Source organism: Lathamus discolor, chromosome 3 (genome assembly GCF_037157495.1).
Source record: "Lathamus discolor isolate bLatDis1 chromosome 3, bLatDis1.hap1, whole genome shotgun sequence".
Taxonomy (NCBI): domain Eukaryota; kingdom Metazoa; phylum Chordata; class Aves; order Psittaciformes; family Psittacidae; genus Lathamus; species Lathamus discolor.
The window spans coordinates 45,585,583-45,603,974 of NC_088886.1; the positions used below are offsets into that span (position 1 = coordinate 45,585,583).

At 39.2% G+C, this 18,392-nt stretch overlaps 1 long non-coding RNA gene across 1 annotated transcript; it reads left to right on the top strand.

Moving 5' to 3' along the window:
• Positions 1-582: 582 nt before the first annotated feature.
• Positions 583-17,054, top strand: LOC136010963 (uncharacterized). The gene is made up of 4 exons (XR_010611109.1): positions 583-759; positions 5,507-5,634; positions 6,739-6,887; positions 16,824-17,054. It is a non-coding gene; the product is annotated as an uncharacterized LOC136010963 (long non-coding RNA).
• The last annotated feature ends 1,338 nt before the right edge of the window (positions 17,055-18,392 follow it).

Consider the following 18,392-nt stretch of genomic DNA (forward strand, 5'->3'; position numbering starts at 1 on the left):
CTAAGAAATAATTTGGCAATATGGGATTGTGGGCTGGGTTACCTTCACCACTGGTGAAGCCCTGGTATTAGTGTTGTCAAGAAGGTAACTCCATCACTGTGGCACCCCATCAAAGGAGGGACTTGGTATTGTCTCAGAAGGGGTAGCTAAGCTCCAGAAGTAAGTTTTAGATTTCTTCATGGCAAACTCTTTCCTTCCTAGCCATCTTCCAACTTGTAGCTGTTTTATATTCCTATTCACTGTACTATGCGATAATTGCCTGTATACTTACATGGCCTTTTAATGCCTACTGTGGTGCTACAGTATTGCTTTGCTGTGATCTTTCAAGCTGTATTCTCAATGTGACATGAAAAGGAGCAATAAGCAAAAAAACTACCATTGCAGAATAAATGTGATTGCAATTGCTCCTTGCACCCACCAGACTAATGCCTGTAGAAAATCCATATCTTTAGGATGATTAGACAGACAGCATACATGTATCCTGTCTATATTGCTAGAATGGTCAAAGTAGAAACTTGTACTACATTTGAACTGCATTTTCAATACTCATCTGAGCAATTCTTTTTATTGTTGCAGTCACAGTAGACAAAGATACTGGAAGCTGCTGTCCATTCTCCAAGAAATGGATCCTGCAAAGTCAGTAATAGCAGTAAACTTACTGCTGAAGCAATGCCCAAGTGAAGATACTTCATTCCACCATCGCGAAAGCTGATATTAATGATGGGATAAATGTGTCTTCTGTTCCGTATGTGTAAGTAGGTGTGTAATACTGTATATTTTGTTTGTATGCACAGTGTCTTCTTGGCAGGTAGTCTGCAACCGGCAATTGCCAGAAGCTAAATGTTCAAGGAAACATGATTTGAATTGCTCTCCGCAGTGTGGGAGAGTGGTCAGGAAAACATTTCACATTTAACATAATCAATGGATTCAGTTCCTGTAGCAAAGATATAGGAAAATTTGTTTACCAGTGTACGTATTTTGGATTTAAATTTTCAGAGAGAGAGATGAATAATAATTATTCTCTCTTCCACAAAGAATACATCTTAAAGCCTAGGCTGGCTCCCTCAGAAAACCTGGAATATGAATGATTTGATAAAGCAGAGATTTCATATTCATTTTTCAACAAGATTTTGACATCTTTATTGGCACAATATATTATTCAAATCGTGTTGTTTATAGATACAGGAAAATGTCATCTCCTTTTTTTGGTTCTTAGGAAATATAAACTTTCTTTCAAAAATGTTCCTTCCAGTGGTTACAGCTCTCACTGAACAGTACTTTTTGCACAAGCCAAATGCACCACAGAGTCATTTGACAAAAAATAGCAAGATGATCTGAAATGCCATTAGTTACTGAATCTGCTCTAGCAGGCTCATAAACACAATACTTGTTCATGAGCAATGCTGGGAGACAGAACGTCCTTTCAAAACCACTGCCTTGGTCATACAGGGCTGTGAGTGTGGGACCTGAAGAACAGGTGGAACAAAGTCTACATTGGGAAAGCAGAAGCCTCCACTTCAGGTTATAGGTGTGCTAATCACTGCACCTGGAGTGGTAAATCATTCCAGCAGACATGCTGAACTTGCCTAAAACTCATGTCAGAACACTGTGATACACAGGCCAGCATGTCTCACTTGTGACGGTCTCCGGTCACATTTCTGGACTTCAGGGCCAGAAGAAGAGTTTCTGAGAAAAGGTATTGTATGTGTAGAAGCTGCAAGGAGTTAATCTGAAAGGGTTCTGTTAGTGCAATGGAGTGAGTGGGCATTGATTGTAGTCTTACCTGATCCAGCTCCAATGTGCTGGTTTAAATGATTACCTGATTAACTAAACACACATTATTGCACCTTTTGTTACCCTGGGACAGCTCTGTCTACAGGTGACCCAACCTGAAACAGTAACATGGCCTGCTGTTTGGTAGGTGGGAGGAATGTATTTACAAAGCAAAGCTCATGGCTGGCAGGCATGGATCTGCAGCTTTCAAGATCCCACCAGCCATGCAAGTCCTTCATCCAGAAAAAAACTTGTATGCTCTCTCTCAGCACAGGTAAATGACCTTGCAAGTGGCAGTAGGTCATATTAAGTCAGCACTAGGTCTTTTTCCTTGTTTGCTCTTGAAACATTTTGTGTAATGATTCTGAGCATATGTGATACTACTATTCCCCTACACTGTCAGAGACAGCAGATTAACTGTGTGTTGGTAATGTGCAAGGGAAAAGCAAAATTTGCTAAGTTCAGCACCAGCTCTGATTTTCCAGCACACATAAGTCTGAAATTTATTGGTGGGAAATCAAGCAAAGGAAAACAGCCTACTGGCAAAATTTGTGAAGCATGGGTAAACTAAAGCTGTGAGCTTCACACAGCTCTAGGTCCAAGCTTATCCAATCCTAGCAAAAGCCTTACGGCTTCGTGATGCATTTTGTCTTCTGAAAGTCTGTTTCCTGATGGTTTATTTCCTTCTTGTGTACCACAGAGACGTGACAGTGAAAGATCAGTTTCAATGTGCATGCACAGCATTTGAGTTATCTCCTTCCAACAGCAGGTCCTGTTCTGCATCGCATCATTCATAGGAGGCAATAGGAAGAATGTTAAAATGCTAAACTGTGATGATTTAAAGCAACGGTTTTATGAGATAACCTCATGTTAATCAGAAACTACTGGAAATATCATTATGATACTATAGTGCCACTACACATAATCCAGAAACTATTCACCATATTTCTCCCTATATTTGTCTTGCAATTTGGTAGGCACGTTGGCTAGAGTTGACTGAATAGATTTGCACGGGGTGAAGTCTTTTTCCTCTAGAGTCACCTTGGTTGCTTCCAGTCCTTGATGAACCTTTTCCTTTAAGACACTTTGGGAAGCAGCAGGAATCTTCCTGCAAGAGATGAGGGTTCACAGTACATCTACACAGATAAGCCCGTACTTCTGTTGTTTCCTTGTGGTCCCCAGGCTTTAAAGCTGATCATCAGCTAAATTCTAGGTACCCTGACTCAAGCTGCAGCTCCTGAGTGGCTGGAGTTGGCTTGTCACTGCTTACCTCTCTGTCATTTCCTGTGTGCTGTCCATTCTTCACTCCACTCTGGAACCGAAATTTGAATCCCAGTTTCCCAGACACTTCCAGGGAGTTTCTTGCCAATTACTAAATAAGTCAGTAATGCTTCTTTGTCTGATTCAGTGCCACTTGCTATTCAGATGAGGTTGAAATGTCCTAGAAGGAAAACAGCCTGTCTCAGTCCAGGACAGACAGTTACCAGGTGCCTGGGGCACTCAGCTGGGAAGTAACATCTTGCTCTGACTGAAATGAATCTGTTGATTATTCTGGAATCCTCTCGCATCACATCACTTGTGCAACTTCATGAGAAAGTTCACATCTGAGAAGCCCTTGGGGAAAGAAATACACAAGTGCCTGAGCCCTGCTCTGTCCATTGGCATCTCATTTCTTAGCTATTCCCTATGGTACCCTTTTCTAGAAATATAATTCTCCGCCCAGGTTCTTGGGGAAACCTGTCTTTAGCAAAGACATCCAACAAGTCAGATTCTATGATGCTGATTCCAAATATGTTTTTACAAATGTTGCTTTTAAGTTTTCTTACCTTCTCTCTATGCTGCCATTGTGAAAGGGAGGGGTTTTAAAAAAATGTGGTTTTAAGAAAAAGCCTCACTGAATTGCAAGTTAAACTATTAAAAAATACAACTAAAATCATAGACTCGTAGAATAGTTAGGGTTGGAAAGGACCTTAAAATCATCTAGTTCCAACCCCCCTGCCATGGGCAGGGACACCTCAGACTAAACCATCTCACCCAAGGCTTCGTCCAACCTGGCCTTGAACACTGCCAGGGATGGAGCACTCACAACCTCCCTGGACAGCCCATTCCAGTGCCTCACCACCCTAACAGGAAAGAATTTCCTCCTTATATTCATTCTAAACTTCCCCTGTTTAAGTATTAACCCATTACCCCTTGTCCTGTCACTACAGTCCCCGACGAAGAGTCCCTCCCCAGCATCCCTATAGGCCCCCTTCAGGTACTGGAAGGCTGCTATGAGGTCCCCACGCAGCCTTCTCTTCTCCAGGCTGAACAGCCCCAACTTCCTCAGCCTGTCTTCATACGGGAGGTGCTCCAGTCCCCTGATCATCCTCGTGGGAGCTTGACACATTGTGTCTGGCAAAAAAAAATCCTTAACTGCATCGTAATTTGATCAGAAGCAGGTTATAGATTTTGAATATTGCCTAAAAAAAGACACTGTTACTTGTGGCTTCTGGGAAATGCCAAATCCTGCAGTCTGGTTTTAGACTCCCTTTGAACATTTGTTAGGGAAAATCTGTAAAATTGATTAATTTATTAAGTATAATAATAGCAGTATTATACTGTAGTGAAGGTTATTTTGCATATCTTTAAAGCATTTGCAGAAGGCTCAGCATTTGGTGTCTTAATAAGGATATAGTTTCACAGTAACAATTAGCACTTTTGTGGTGTCTGCTGTAGTAACTGCTACAGTAGTAAGGGTCTTCTTACAATGTTTTCTATGCAGGAGGTAGCATGTAGAGCCACCACCACCTTGTTGGGGTCAGTCTCAGGGTGCTGGCTGAACGGCTTAGGGTTCAGCTGTGACAAGTGGACAAGCAATGTGGCAGTCTCCATGCTAATGTGTCTGCAGGAATTTGCACAGGGGAAACAGGGCACTGGTGAGAGTAGCAGAATAAATCAAAGTGTGAAAGCAACTGCAGTCAAATATCATACCCAAGCAGTCAGTGACTTGGCATGCTGTTTGGAAATAGGTTGGGTTACCTGTCAGCGTGGCATTATCTCTCTGTTGCTAGAAAATAATGTCATCTGAGAATAAAACCTGAGGAGCACAGATGGTTGTTATACAGACTTGATCCTCGAAACTCTTACCATAGCAAATTATAAAAATTTATATCAATTATATTGATATAAATGGGAACACTCCTATAAAAAAGATCTTGGTTATATTCTTTAATTCGTTTATTATTGAGATGATCTTTTAAGTGCAGTTTCTTTGCTTTCTGTATGGGCGTATATCCGTTAATCTTTATCAAAATAACATTATTTGGTGGACAAACTGTGTCATAGCCTAACAGTCACTGGGATCAAAATCATTGTTTCAGAGTGTAGGATATAAATTTTCACTTGGAAACATTATCTCTGCATATCCTAAACAAAAAGATATAGACTCTGATTTGATATTGGTATTTACTTCGCTTGAGAACCTCCGGCCTGTAGTCCTATACCTGTCTGCGGTCTAATGTTTTTTCCCTTGGTTTCTACATAGGCATTGAAGACTTCTGGCTGGAGAGCAAGAATAATACAAACAACAGTAAAACAAGGAAAACGGATTGAAATTTAGAATCGAGCCTCATTTGTTTTTACCCATTCCAAATTAATTTATATATGATTATGATGCAAATCTCTTAGCATTTCCTGAAATATTCATTGTTTGAATGTAAATCATTTTCATAACTGCTATTTGTGTTTTCAGGCAAGCCTCCATGCTCTGTGAAACTTTCATGAGCAGAAGAGCTACAGAGTTCATGCAGTTTCCCTTATTCCATGCACTCTCTAGGAAACAGTCCCACTGGCTTCAGAAACACAGAAATCAAAATAAGAGTAAGTTGCCTTCAGATGGAAACCTTGCAGACACAAAGCTGACTCAGTTGCTTAACTTGATAATGTAGCTTGCTATGTCACTGCACAGTTTTGTAAAGCAGCTTTATGGAAATTTGCTAGAAAGCACTTCCCTTCTCTCTTCTTTCTGTCTGTTTCACTGCTAGTTTAGAACTGAAGCCAAACTCTTGGAAGCCCATTTTATCTAAGCAAGGATTGAGATAAAATATTGAATCCGTCCCCTCCTTCAGTTTTGAGGAAAATATTACAATTCTTACAATTCTTTGCACATAAGCCATGCAGTTCAGCATTTTTGACTGTTATTTAGACCTTCTCATTTACGGTCTACTAAACATTTTCTATTCTGAAGATACCTTTTCCCCAGGAAAACCTGCAGTGTTGGATTTGAAGCTGTCCCCTGCGTGAGGGTATGAGGCCCTGGGATACAGACCCAGCTTTAATGCTTACTTCCTGCTGGCACCAGTGGACCAGGCAGCAGCAGACTGGCTACATGGAACTGTCCCATGATTTTTGAAAACTGGATTCCCTCTAATTAAACACACATTAGGAATTCCCTGAAAGGGAAAAGAAAAAACCCAACCCAAACCCCATAGTATTTCTAATTTTTACTATAGCTGTCACCGACACACCATAGATTCAGATAGCTGAGACATTTGTTATGAATAACGTTTAGTTTTAATTCTGGCATTATTAACTCAGTAACTAGGAGTATTTTGTCATTATATTACCAGACATGGATTGCAATGAATCTGTCTGGAATGCTTCTAGGCCATATTTTCTTTAATAACAGAACCAACATGGTGACCTGCAAATACTTTGTTTACTTCGGTTCTATTTACTCCAGCATTCTCCTCTGGTAGGAACGTGTTTCTTCATTAAAAGCTGCAAAAAAATATTGGTGCTAGTCCTAGGTTCTTAAATACAAAACCCATAAGGAATAAAGATGGAACCATTTTCACAAATGACAGACCAGGCCAGGACTTTTCCTGAAAAAACAGTATAAGCAGACTTTGTACTTCTGCCCATGTAGAAAATGGGCTATACATTTGTATTTATATTTCTTCTTTTTTTTTTTTTTTTCCACAGAAACATCTTTGCCTCTGGTATAATGGAGCACTCAGCACTGCCATGTATCTAAAGAAACCAATCCATAAAAAGGAGCTGATTTTCTGGAGTTCCATCTGAATCTCAGGATGCGTCCACATTAACTCAGTTACTTGTCTGCTGACGGAGAGGTATGTGTGTCTAAATGGACAGCCTTTAACACCACAATTTTTAATACAGCAGTGACAATGAAGCACAATGCAAGCAAATTCTGACATTTACTTCTGAAGCTGTAATTTAATTCAGTCATAAATGAGCTTGGTTCAAGTATTAATTTGAAGTCATTTCTATTTCTCATCTGCTGGCTAAAGCTTGCAAACAATAGGGTAAAGGTCTTGCTATACTGCTACAAATAAGTAAACAATCTTTTCTGCCAAGTGTGAACTCAGAGTCACAGAATAAATTTTGACTAATTCATCCTGCATATGGATACTTGGAAACTGCAGATGCTACATAACAATCTCTAGCTACAAATATTTCCCAAGGGAAAAGAGAACCTCAGTTTATAAACCTAGTTTAAAATAAATCATTGCCATGGACTGCTGTTAGCCCACACTAAAAAACACTGTGGATGGGGTGAAGTGTGGGCAGTCTGGCTCAGCATTAGGAGCACAATCCCCACATAAGGGCAAAGCAAGGTGAGTTCAGAAGTTGGGAAGAGAACTTGAAGAGGATATGGGGGAGAATAAAAGCCTCAATTCATCAGAAAGCAACTGTAGCAGCTTACCTAAATATACCTGCTGTTCTCTGAAGAGATTGCAGGGTTATCTGCACCATGACCAGCTAAGCCAGACTGTCCAGTTAAAGCTAAGAAGGAGCTGAAGAACTGGATTGACGCTTGGATTGAAGATGGCATTTAGACTGAAAAGAGAAGTTTACTTCCCTTCTTTTCCCTTACTGTGCCTCACATAGTGGCACAGCAGTAGGAGCAGGATGGCATGTAGGTCCTAGTTCTGGCTCTCTAACTGTGAGTAATAACGCATGATAGCCTGATTCTTTTCCTTTCGCTCCAGATCTCCTTCCTGTGCTGTTGTCATTACCTGTGTATCTCTAGACATAGAGATAATTCATCTTTACAGTTTTCTTTACCACATCTCCTAGAGAGTCATTCCTCTTTCTTATTGCTATCACTTTTGAACACCACCATCTCCTCAGCATCACTGGACAATTCCCTAGTCTATTTAGTCTGTCCCTTATTTCACATAATTTCTTCACAACTCCTTCTCTACCTTTACTTTTTTCCTCACTTCAGTTTTGTTGACTCTTTGCTTTCACCTGTTCCCTGGGCCTCTTTCCTTCTTCCGTTACTCTGTACATACCACTAACCCTTAGCCCAGGGATAGCGCGAATATAGGGAAAACAAGGCTGCAAAATGAACTCTCTCTCTATTTACACTGGTTTCCAGCTCATTCTGCGGACAGGCATATGGTGTTTATCTAAACTGTCCAACACATTAGTGGGAGGGAAGTAGCACCCAAAGGACTATTACAACATTTTACCTGTCAGATGCCACCATATTTATTGGTATGAAAACTTTCTCCCTTCATATCAGCCACTGAAACCTCCCTCTGTGAAGTTCTCTTGAATTTAGCCATTCCTATATTAAAATACTTTGTTAAACTCACTAAGTTTCACTGTGGCTAGAGTCAATATCCTTTATTCAGGAAAAGTTATCATTAAGGTCAATAGCATTTTAAAGTAATGACTGATGTATTTACTGTATGTGGCTAGTTGAAGACATCACATTTTTAGGATTAATTTCAGTGGGCTACATACGCATATGTACGTACATGTGCATGTATGTATATGTAAGTATATACATGTATACATATGTGTGTGTGTATACTTTTTTGATTTTGATTTCCAAACCCCCTATTTTGTATCAAATATTCCTAAAAACTGCTTTAACACTTAAAATCAGTTAATAGTGATACATCAAAATACTAAAAAGCAGGGCCAATGTAAAGTATTAGTTGAATTATTTTTCAGATAATCCTGAAATATGTAAGAATGCCAAGCCAAATCTGGAAAGCATTTATAAAAAAAGGCAAGATATATTTGGGGGGGGGGGGGGGGGATCATTTTCCTTATTTGTCTTTTAAAAAGAATTTTTTCAATTACATTTCCTACAGTTTTAATCAAATAACCAGAGCTGATGCAAACATGAAGAAAAGGGATCAAAGACGATTTAAAAACCATCCCTTGGAAGGGCAAAAGCTTTCTGTTTGGTTTTAGTTTCACAGAGAAAAAACTGCATTCAATTCCGTCAAGCACTGAGATGTCAAAAATTTTGTGGTTCTGGCTTATTTCCACAAAAGAGAAAAACTTCAAAGTTAAGGATCAAGCCTCCAACGTTTGGTCACAATATGACATAGTTGGGTAAAATTAAGCATGGTAACCTGTTGTGATAGACAGTGGGGAGGGGGTGATCTCTGACCCTGGATTTCCTTTCTTTTGCTGATTGAATCATAACAAATCCCAAGCATAGTTAGATTAATTTCTTTTGCTATTATGTGATAATATGCCTTAGCTTTTTATTTTGGAATCAGGTAAATTCTAGAATGTCTGCACATGTGTATTTGTAATAAAATATTTTATACCTTTAGGATGGCTATGAACCTGACTCCCCTTTTCTGGTGACTTGTTCTGCATTTTTTTATGTCTACAGGGCCTTACAAGCACCCTTTTTTTTTTCCCCATTGGCTGGCACGGGAACATGATCATCATATCGATTGACATGCAATAGCATAGTATGTCGTTATGCCTCACTGGGATTGGTATATGAGGAAAAGCAAAGTCCACAGGTGGAAACATCTTTAATAAATCCATTGATAGAGCTTGGGAAAGCGGGCAATGGTTTGGGCTCAGAGCCAGTGACATTTAGTGAAATTTTCTGTAGCAAGGCAAGTCAATGGATATGCAGAAAAGACTGGATGGGGAAAAAAACCTGCACATGTTGATATATCTTATAGGTTAAAAATTTTCCATCTCCATCTGTTCCTTAAAGGGAAAATTGGATTTTGTGAGAATTTTTCTTCCACAGAAAAAGTATCTGCTCTCTGTAGAAAATCAGAGCTATTCATCAGAAAGCCAAACACCTGCAAGCCAAACATTTCTGGCTGAAAGTATTGATTTGCAGTGCTGCTGCTGCACCTCTCGGGAGAATGGCAGTTCGGTGTTTCACTTCCACGCTCTTTGTGAGGAGGCTCACAACCACATCTTTACTGCCTTACATGGCTGAGCTCAAGCAGGGGCAGAAGATCGTGCAGCCAAATGGCTGCAGCACGTGACAGCCATGCTGCCTGTGAAGCACAATTTGGATGTGAGCTGATTTCTCCCTCCACTCCCTCTTGCAGGGCTAGGGCCTGACTGAGAGCAAGCCAGGGCAGTGGGGATCCCAAGGGAGCTTGGGCTGAAGATGAGCTCCAGGATCAAACTAAGCAGGATGCTGATTATGATACAGCTCCACAGAGAACAACAATGTCTTCAAGCACCCAAATCTGGTGTTTGCATGGCTGAAGTGTTTCTGACTGTGAGTTTTCAGATTGAACCTTTATTATTTCACCAGTATAGAAAGAAATCTCTTCAGCTTTTCCAGTTAAAAACCAAATCGGTAAGCTCAAATAGTTTTTGGAAAGTAAGGAGCTTGACTCTGCTCCCTTAAACTCGAAGAGGCGCTAACTGGGCAGAGGTTACCTAAAACTGAAGCTTGGTAATGCATTTTTTCTTTTTCAGCATTTCTTTTCAGATTTGTATTTTAGTTTTGGTCAACTTGAGATTTTAGGAAATGTTGGCAAAGTAAAAAATAATTAGGAAAACTGTTGTTTGTGTTCAACCCAAGGTATTTAGTTCAGCTTCAAAGGAGTGGCTTAATTTTTGGTCTTGTGCTGTTTCACACATTGAAAAGCTTTCTTTCTTTTTAAATTTAAGCTAATTTTAAAATGGACGGATGAAAAGCTTTGTTTTGAAAGTTTTGGGAAGTGTTTTGGCAATTCTGGAATGAAACACTCCATTTTGAAAATATTAAAATGAAGTGTTTTGACATTTTAATTTGTTTCTCTGCATTGTTTCATCTGGGATGATTTGCTAAATTTTATTTGAATTCAGGAAGAATCTCACTTCCTCTGAAATTCATTTGTATGGTATACTTATTATTTGTCAGAAAGCAGTGATTCATTAAGCTCTGCAGCAGTTCAACCTTAAATAATGGGAGAGAATGCCTAATAGGCACTTGATTGTATACAGCTACAATTCTCACTCACCTTATAATTACTACTCTAATGCAAAGCGCTCAGCTGCGCTAAGCCACTGCAGGAAAGAGGCAGCCTTTACCCATCTGGGAGAAGAGATGGCAGACAGAGCCCAACATCATGAGCTGGTGCTGCTTCTTTTTCTCCATCAAACAGGACAGTCTTCCTGCTCCTTGGGTGCCCATTTAAATCTTCTAGCTTGCACAACTGTTTTTGTAGCCTTCTGCTATGCTCTGCCTTTCTGCTACTGCTTATATCACTGCACCTGCCACTGAAGGAAGAATCTTTGCTGTTCATGTTAGTATATGCTGTCATTGCATGTTTTATTGTCTTCTTTCTTTCTTTTTTCCCCATTAATGAAGATTGGGTTGAGTGTACTCCAACTGGTTTAAATACTTCTAAAAGCCATTCACCTGCACTAGAAGTAAACAGCTGGCATACCAACATTTTTGTCTTTTCTGGCTGCTCAGCTTCACCAGGGCTATTCACAGCTTGCACTCTACTAAGGTCACTGGTATCACTGTTACACATTTCCTGTATTACATGAGGATTGGGTTCCAGTAGTTAACAAGTCAAAAAATATTCCTGGGGGTGAGAGAGGAACTAGGCAGATAAGTGTGTCCCACATGTCCATTTTATTTCTGGAATTGCTGCCTTCATCCATATGAGAGATAATTGTGATCAAACAGTTGGTTACCCCAAATCATACAGAACTGCTTTTGGACTCTGCACACAGAATGTCCACCTTGGCCAAAGTATGTCAGGACCTCAACTGCTAGCTGCTGCTGAGACTTTATAGTCTCTGTGCCAAAATTTGCACTACTGTAATTGGGAATAGCTCCGATAAAATCAGTATCTCCACATTTATTCTCTTGAAGTTCAAAGCCAGATTTGACCCACTGTGTGGATGGAGTCCAGCTGGAAGGCAGGGGCCAGATTCTGCTCTGACTTACAGGAGAGTAGATGAGAATTAACTCCTCTGCGGTTAATCGGGCTCAGTCCTCATGTGTCTCACACTGATATAACTGTTCTGACCTCAATGGAATTGATCCTAATTTATGCCACTGTAACTGAGATTGCAGCCTGCATTGTTTAAATTCTGTTGGGTGCGCCTTCTTCCAGGATGGAAACTATTTGCAAACTATAACAGTCTCTTTCCTAACATTGAGGCTTGCCATAACTGAAATTTTTGGAGGGGCTAGGGTGTGGAGAAAAGGATATGAAGCCAACTTTGTGCTTAGTGGTACCGTGTAACTTTAAGTCCTGCAGTGTTCTATTAAATTATCAGTGCCTAATTAGGGGACTAGAATATGCCTATCTTTTTATCCAAATATAGAGATTGTGTTTCAAGATCACCCCAAAACAGGGGGATAACTTTAGGAAGTTCAAAATAGAACATGGTGATTTTGTGCAGGCCTTTTCTCATACATGGGCTTTCCTGCTAATTGATTTCTCTTGCCTTTGCAACTTCTGTTTTTTTCCAGCTGCACATAATGTATTTCTGAAGCATATGATGAATGGGATGCTGTGCAGCTGAAATATCACACGTCTCAAATGCCTCACTTAACGTTCTCATACTGAACTGACTGGGTGAGTTGGGGCTTTGACAAGGGGAATAGTTCCTTTTCTCTCAGAACACTGTAAGTCTTAAATGCAACATAAAGAAGCCTTCACCTAGAAAGATACTATACACATATACATATGAGTGTGTTTATTTTTATATATACAGACATATGTGTGTGTATGTGTATAGATTTGGAGTAAAAAGCAACTCTGTCTTCTTTTGATTGCACTGGAAATGTTCAGTTTGTCAAGCTTACTTTTTCCCCTGGTAGCAATGAAATTTGGCCAGGAGTCCCAGCACACTGTAAGGAATCAGGCTGTGACCACATTAAGCACGAATGGCTGGGCAAGGTTATAGCATGTAACACTATGCTGTGGTGACCTCTTACAGTTAGAGGGTGGGAAGTGTGAGGCTGGATCAGAAAGATAGCTATTACAAGAGAAGCACAAAGCAAAGTTCAAAGCTGCTTTGGCTGTTTACTCTTTCAGGATGCATTTGGTGAGGAATTTTTGTTTTGAAAACTTCAGCTGCAGGGCTTGTAGCCAACCTTCCAGAATCAAACCAGAGCATGCCTTAATTTTACCTACAAGTACACTCATGGCATATTGCTACTTATTCTACAATGAAATTGAAAAGCTCTTCTAAAATCTAATGTACAAAGTGACTGCTTAAAACAGGCTGTCAGAGATGCTCAGCTGCAGTGAAATAAAGCACTGTGTCACACAGCCAGTAACAGGAGTAGGTTGGTGAATCTCTCCTGTGATAAGCTCTAGAGTTCTTCTACTGAGCAGGCATTCTCTTAATGAAGAACAAAATAGAGATGCCAGGGAATTGTTTATACCACCTATTAACTTTGTTCCTTAAATCTTCATTTTTCCTCTTGAAATACTGAATTAAATGCAGATGGAAAAAACCCAAAATTAAAACCAGAGATTTTTCTGCCTTATTCATTTCTCTTTTAATTTCACTTATTCACTAGCTCCAGTAGCCCAAGAGGTAGCACCATTTCAATGTAGCTCTGAAGGGAATTTGGCTCAATGTTGTAAGGCAGGCTAGGGAAGAGTGTGGTCTTAAAATAGACACAGGGCAGAGTACCTGAATCAGCTTCCAGCATCACACTGAAGCACAATGTGAGCTTTGATTCATGGAATGGCATACCTGAACAGCACAGTGAAAACTTTCAAGACAATCAGAACCAGGGCTGCAAAAGATCTGCAGTGTCCCACCCTTTTACAGCAGCAAATATGTTCTAGTGAAGATCATGAACCAGGTTTGCTTGGGTCTAGGACTGAACACCTTTGTGTGGAATCACTTGTGAGTTATCTGTCTGTGAGAAGCAGGCAATCCAACTTTCTCACACCTCAACTGGGATATATTTCAATTGTTGTTGAAAAGATCCCTGAAGCCAATAGAAAAATAACTTGGTATTTACAAGTTCTGGCTCATGCATCATGGATGAGGTCTAAGAATAATTAGGATTCAGGTATCTAAAAGGTCAGTACTACAGCCTTGCTTAATAATATAATCCAGACCTGCACACTGGGCATAGGTATCAGATCAATGGCAACAGCACGCTGACTAAGGAAGTGCCTCAATTCAGCATACTCGTTAGGGAGCTGTGTATTGTCCCAACAGAAATACCACCTTTTCCTAGGTTGCAGAGCAGCAGAGGATTAGTGAAAGCCGGTTCTTGCAAGAGCTTCTAGATTAGCAGAAGTTTGAAGCACATTCTGCATCTGAGAAAGCTTAAGATGCTGAGGTAATTTAAGGACTGCCCAAGCCCTTATGCATCAGTTTCATTTCCAATTGACATTTGTCCAGCCTGTTCTTAACACCTCTGTGAAAGAACACCTCCATAGCTCCCCCAAAAAGAAGCTGTGCCTGAGCTGCTTCTTAGCATTAGAAACTTTTCCCAGTGTCCAGTATTAGCCTTTCCTGCTGCCTTTTATGTTGATCTCACTTGTCTTCCTATCTGCTAAGCACATTTCATGATTTTCATACCAGCCTTTTCTCTGTGTACCCTCTGTTATCCCAGCCATCTCTTCTGCACCATTCTTCTCCAATTATTAAATCCAAGTTGTATTTACTAGATTTTTGTTTCCTCTCAGAGCTCTTATCTAATAGCACTCTCTTCTGTCACTTAACTTTCTGGAAGTCGTGTGTTCATTGCTGGACCTGATACTTGAGCTGAAGCTTTACCAGTGCCCTGTACCTTGTCATATGGCTGATTTATGGGTCTTTCAGTCCCTCTGGTAGGACTGCTTTCACCAGGGATGACAATGTCTGCTTTCAACAGTTAATTAAAAGCAAAGAGGACGAACTGATGCTAAGAGAAGCCAGAAATTCAGCTGGCATAAATTGATGCAATGTTTTAATGTCCATAAACAATACTGACTTACATTATCTGAGCATGGTGAACCTACCAGGTGTACAAATGCCTTGGCATTAGAACATTTGGATGTTGCCTCCTGATCTGTTTCACTGCAAGTGCTGCTTCTGCCAACTGCATCTGTGCCTAAATCTAAACCCGCTTCACTGTTCTGATGGAAATAAACTGCTGGCAAATGAATGATTCATGCTTGCATAATTAATACTAAGTGTCTAACCAGAAGCAATTGCTGCATGAAGTATTAAAATCATATTACATCCAAATACTGCTGTATTTTTTGGTTTATGGATACTAGTGTTTAAAACTCAGTAATCAAAATACTATAATTAATTGCTTCAATCCTCCCTAAATGTACCAGCAGTACATTATATTCAGTGTTACCAGCTCTGATCAACTCTAAAATAGAAAACCACATTCCACTGATTTGAGGCATCATGAAAGAATCATAAAGCTATCCCAAATTACAATGTAATTAAGATTTACAAGTTGCATAATTTATTTCATATGTATAACAATTGAATTTTAATTAATGAAACCTGAGTAAATAGTGCTAATTAGCAGTATTTTTGGAAGCAAAAATGTTTCAACAATCAAATTTAGATAGTATCTTATCTTTTTCTTACCATTCTTTGACGGATTGTTATTCCGCTCCCACATTTTCAGATTTCCTGATCTTCTTTTAGGCTGTACTTGACTGTGGGGGAAGAGAATGAGTGTTATTTTTATAGCTGAAAACCTTTAGTTGATACATCATAGTATTCCATTTTAAATTGTTCTTATTTGATCCAGGGTGGTCTTCAGACTTGCTTCTGCATGTTTTTATCTACACCTTGGTCATATATTCATTTAATTTGTTATGCAGGAGAAAAAGCATGTTATAGTCATAGAATTGCAAGATGTAACAGTTGTAAAGACTGGTTTCTATAGCCTCATTTATGACAGTGTAACTTAGTTGCAGGCTCACCTGAAGCCTTTCAAACTAAAACAGATCAAGGAATAAGTATTACAGTATGCCATAATCAGAACAGCATAATCAGCCAACACCCTTTTCTGTTACTATTACTTAACATTTATATAGCAGTAGCATCAAGAAATAGAGCTCTGTTGTTTTAATGATTATACTGTCTTGTTTAGGTGTATTGGTAAATCCTCTAGCTTGGTATGGTGATGAGAAAAGACAGCCTGGATAGATAATTATTCACAATGGAGATTAAAGGGCTTAAAATTTGATCCCTATCTGAAAGCTGACAGGGTAGATCATTCCATGTCATCAAAACAAACCAATATGAAATTGCATTGATTACTGTAACTACTACCTAGTCTCTCCACCTGCTATCCTACCCAAAGTCCGTCAGTAGAAGGACTCTTCTGAACACTGTTACTACACTCATTTGCACTGGCTTTGTTAATAATACATTACACAGGAGCACAATACTGCTGATGTCTTTCAATGTTAGGATTTACTCACTGTCATGTAACTTCTGAAGGTCACAGGTCACTGTAGTAAGTGGTCTGAGGAAAACCTTAAAAAAAAGGCTATTTTTTTTTTCTTTTTCATTTTTTGTTGTTGAAAGAGGTCTTTATGCTTAAATGGAAACAGCTCACAGGACTGGGCTATCAGAGCAGCAGCTCAGGACTTCGCATTATGTTACATTGAGAACACCTTAGCAAATGAGACTGACAAATTGTTTTGCCATGAAAGCATAAACTATACAGAATATTGTGGAATGTAGAGAACAGAAGGAGACACCCTCCAGTCTCCAAGGACTTGTATTTTTGTTATTGTTTACAATATTTTTTATAATTTCAGTGCTAATGCAGTGTTTCATTTGGGAAGTGTTTTTTTTCCTTCTCCCTCAAACAGAGCACCCAGCAATACTCTGAGATCAACACCACTTGTGCTGGTCAAGTGAAGTAAAGAAAACGCACACTGCTGTGTTACAGAGGCTAGAAGCTTTCTTAGAGGCTAACCTCAAAGACTGGAAGAGTCATCCTGCAAAAAGAACTGCATGGTAGGTATTCAAAGAGGTAACATTGAGGAAGATCCAGGTTAGGCTTTAGGTAAAGTTCTCCACATGTGAAGATGGATACATTTTATCAGGGAAGTTGGGAAATGCCCCTCATGGTCTTAACAAATAAAAAATTAAAAAAAAAAACCAACAAAAAAAAAAAAACACCAAAAAATAAAAAATAATAAAAAAAAAAAAAAGCATGTAAATTTGACTTTTCATTGAGGATGTGCCAGAGGACCTCTCATAGCCCCTTCCAGTTCTGCTGCTGGGGTCAGATCTTGAACTGCTGCTGAATTCCTCACATTTGGGTGGACTATACAGGGGTCTATTGGTACTAATTTCTGACGCCCTTTGGTAGGATGAGGTTTTAACTACTTGACAGTCCTGGTACTCAGTAATACTCTGTAAATCTTGTGTTCATTAGAATTTCAGACAAAGTAATATCTTTCAAATATACTTAGAGATAGATTACTAAAAATGTTAGACATCGCCGAGTTTCAAAGTTCAGCTGTTCTGTAATGATGTGTTTAAAAAGAGTGTGTGGCACCAGTTTACTCTTCAGAGAAAGATTAATTTTTTTCAACTTTTAAACATGAGCAGAGAACAGGAAAATGGTTTTTATTTAGCTTGTTACAAGCAGTAATTAAGTAAGCTTTCCACCAAGATAACAGATGTAAAACTATTTCCAAAGAAAAATAAATCTAGAAAGGTATGAATTACTGAAAAGGGACATAAAGATGAAAGTAGCCTTATAAGTGTTATACTATAAAACACAGTAATATAATACTATGTGTCATATTTTTATACACTAGTAAAGCCTTATTACCTATTTCTGTGGCTCACTTTTCATAGGTTCTTTAGTATTCTCTGATGCAATAAATAGTCATTGGAAACACCTGTAAGACTGGCCTCTCTCAAGTCACTCACTGTGGGTTGTTTCCTAACTACTGATTTCTACTATTTTAATGGCACGAAAAATTCTGTGTTTTGATATTATCACTCTAAAAATGAATTACAGTATTCATCCAATCATAAAAATGATATTATAAAAGCAGCTCTTTTGCTGATGTGGTGACTTTAGAGTTGCTTGATGTTATTCTGAAACACAATTTGACTGGATATACATTTTGACATCCAGGAAATGGGGACAGTGATGGAAAGTGATGGACTCAATGTCAAAAGAAGAAAAACTGGCTTCAGGAGAACACCTAGGGAATTAATAGATGGACTGGAAAAAAAAAACAAAAAACCCTTTCCCAAGGGTCAAAATTAATAAAGGGGGAGAGGAGAAGGGGGAGAAGAATGAAAAGGCAAACAGAAACCATATTTTTTTATTTCTTAAAAACCCAAATTTTGATACTGAGAGGAATTTCAGAGCTCAGTAGACATCAGCTGAGAAGTCGTTAGTTTCAGCCCGAATA